The sequence below is a fragment of the Ovis aries genome, chromosome 8 (genome assembly GCF_016772045.2).
Source record: "Ovis aries strain OAR_USU_Benz2616 breed Rambouillet chromosome 8, ARS-UI_Ramb_v3.0, whole genome shotgun sequence".
Lineage (NCBI taxonomy): Eukaryota > Metazoa > Chordata > Mammalia > Artiodactyla > Bovidae > Ovis > Ovis aries.
In genome coordinates, this window is record NC_056061.1 from 21,506,550 (window position 1) to 21,510,131 (window position 3,582).

Genomic DNA, 3,582 nt, shown 5'->3' on the forward strand with positions numbered 1-3,582 from the left:
CTTCCCCTCACAGCACCTATTAGCTTTTAATAGATTATAAAATTTACTTATGAATTATGCAAACTTGTCAGACCCATTCCTAGAAAGTAAGCACCAAGAAGACAGGGATGTTTCTTTATTTTACTCACAGATGGAGTATTCTAAGCACTAGAACAGTGCCTCATAATTAGTGGGTACTCAAAAATATTTTCAGAATGAATGAGTGAAGAATAGAACAAGACAGTGGGAGCTGAGGGTAGATGGGTGAATGGTAACTAAACAGGAGGCTGAAAAGGTACCAAGCAAGAAAATGGGATTTGAGTCGACAGAAACAAGCCAATTCACTCAGTAAAACAGCAAGTATGCTCAGGAATTGGTACCTGTGGGTGTGGGAATGCAAGGGAGTGGAAAATGGAACCACAGCAGGCAGAGTTCACCTGGACGCCAGCAGAAGATGAGGCTTCGATTGCTAGAGGGACTGAGAAGAGGATTGTGGTTTAAAGACACAGCACAACTGAGGGGAGGCACGTGCTTATAGAATACTTGTCTACTTACTGAACACTGAGACTCTAGCTCCTTTCTCTGCTTGACTTTGAGAAAACAATAGTTAGGCCTATTAAGTGACTCCCTCCTCCAACACCTCTCCACTGAACTAACCAGAAAGGAGGTGACAGACTTTGTCTCTAGTTAAAACTTATGTCCAAAAGGAAACTCAGTAACCGACTTTGCAATGGCAACAGCAGAAACTGGAAAGTCATGGACCCATGCCTTCACAACTCTAAGTTATTTCCAGAATAAATTGCTGGCAAAGTGATTAATCAAGTGAAGGAGAGAATAAATAATTGTTCAGAAATGGAAGGAGACAAAACTTAATTCCTCACACCTCCTTTCTCAGGAATCTCAAGTAAGATATGATATCTATCCTACCTGAGATAATATTTTGAGATATTACTACCTCAGCAAGATATTAATAGAGAAAAAGGAAACACTGGGCCCAGGAAACAAAAGATATACACAGAAAAGAGGTGCAGAGAATCCTCAGAATCATGGAGAAATGTTTGACGACAACCATCATTCAAGGATGGTCCCAGGAACAAAAAGAACTACCAGATGACTTAGATGTGATTGAACAGAATAAGATGCATGTTTACACTGGAAAGTCTGGAGATAAAATGACATTGCTTGATGACTAAGCAAATGTAAGAAAAAAAAATGAAATAATCATTAACTCTGGGAAAACCAAAGTTGTATATCAAAGGAAGTAAGAACATGGCCAGCCCTTAAGTCATATTTACATAGTTTTGCCTATGCCCCAACCAGCAACACTGAAGAAGCTGAAGTTGAATGGTTCTATGAAGACCTACAAGACCTTTTAGAACTAACACCCAAAAAATATGTCCTTTTCATTATAGGGGACTGGAATGCAAAAGTAGGAAGTCAAGAAACACCTGGAGTAACAGGCAAATTTGGCCTTTGACTACAGAATGAAGCAGGGCAAAGGCTAATAGAGTTTTGCCAAGAGAACACACTGGTCATAGCAAACACCCTCTTCCAACAACATAAGAGATGACTCTACACATGGACATCACCAGATGGTCAACACCGAAATCAGATTGATTATATTTGCAGTCAAAGATGGAGAAGCTCTATACAGTCAGCAAAAACAAGACCGGGAGCTGACTGTGGCTCAGATTATGAACTCCTTATTGCCAAATTCAGACTTAAATTGAAGAAAGTAGGGAAAATCACTAGACCATTCAGGTATGACCTAAATCAAATCCCTTATGATTATACAGTGGAAGTGAGAAATAGATTTAAGGGACTAGATCTGATAGACACAGTGCCTGATGGACTATGGACGGAGGTTCGTGACATTGTACAGAAGACAGGGACCAAGACCATCCCCATGGAAAAGAAATGCAAAAAAGCAAAAGGGCTGTCTGAGGAGGCCTTACAAATAGCTGCGAAAAGAAGAGAAGTGAAAAGCAGAGGAGAAAAGGAAAGATATAAGCATCTGAATGCAGAGTTCCTAAGAATAGCAAGGAGAGATAAGAAAGCCTTCCTCAGCGATCAATGCAAAGAAATAGAGGAAAACAACAGAATGGGGAAGACCAGAGATCTCTTCAAGAAAATTAGAGATACCAAGGGAACATTTCATGCAAAGATGGGCTCAATAAAGGACAGATATGGATCTAACAAAAGCAGTAGATATTAAGAAGAGATGGCAAGAATACACAGGAGAACCGTACAAAAAATATCTTCACGACCCAGATAATCATGTGGTGTGATCACTAATCTAGAGCCAGACATCCTGGAATGTGAAGTCAAGTGGGCCTTAGAAAGCATCACTACGAACAAAGCTGGAGGAGGTGATGGAATTCCAGTGGAGCTATTTCAAATCCTGAAAGATGATGCTGTGAAAGTGCTGCACTCAATATGCCAACAAATTTGGAAAACTCAGCAGTGGTCACAGGACTGGAAAAGGTCAGTTTTCATTCCAATCCCAAAGAAAGGCAATGCCAAAGAATGCTCAAACTACCGCACAATTGCACTCATCTCACATGCTAGTAAAGTAATGCTCAAAATTCTCCAAGCCAGGCTTCGGCAATACGTGAACCATGAACTTCCTGATGTTCAAGCTGGTTTTAGAAAAGGCAGAGGAACCAGAGATCAAATTGCCAACATCCACTGGATCATGGAAAAAGCAGGAGAGTTTCAGAAAAACATCTATTTCTGCTTTATTGACTATGCCAAAGCCTTTGACTGTGTGGATCACAATAAACTGTAGAAAATTCTGAAAGAGATGGGAATACCAGATCACCTGACCTGTCTCTTGAGAAACCTGTATGCAGGTCAGGAAGCAACAGTTAGAACTGGACATGGAACAACAGACTGGTTCCAAATAGGAAAAGGAGTATGTCAAGGCTGTATATTGTCACCCTGCTTATTTAACTTATATGCAGAGTACATCATGAGAAACGCTGGGCTGGAAGAAGCACAAGCTGGAATCAAGATTGCCGGGAGAAATATCAATAACCTCAGATATGCAGATGACACCACCCTTATGGCAGAAAGTGAAGAGGAACTAAAAAGCCTCTTGATGAAAGTGAACAAGTGAAAAATTTGGTTTAAAGCTCAACATTCAGAAAACTAAGATCATGGCATCTGATCCCATCACTTCTTGGGAAATAGATGGGAAACAGTGGAAACAGTGTCAGACTTTATTTCTGGGGGCTCCCAAATCACTGCAGATGGTGATTCCAGCCATGAAATTAAGACACTTACTCTTTGGAAGGAAAGTTATGAGCAACCTAGACAGCATATTCAAAAGCAGAGACATTACTTTGCTATCTACTCATGCTATGGTTTTTCCAGTAGTCATGTATGGATGTGAGAGTTGGACTGTGAGGAAAGCTGAGCGCCGAAGAATTGATGCTTTTGAGCTGTGGTGTTGGAGAATACTCTTGAGAGTCTCTTAGACTGCAAGGAGGTCCAACCAGTTCATCCTAAAGGAAATCAGTCCTGGGTGTTCATTGGAAGGACTGATGCTAAAGCTGAAACTCCAGTACTTTGGCCATCTCATGCGAAGAGTTGACTCATTGG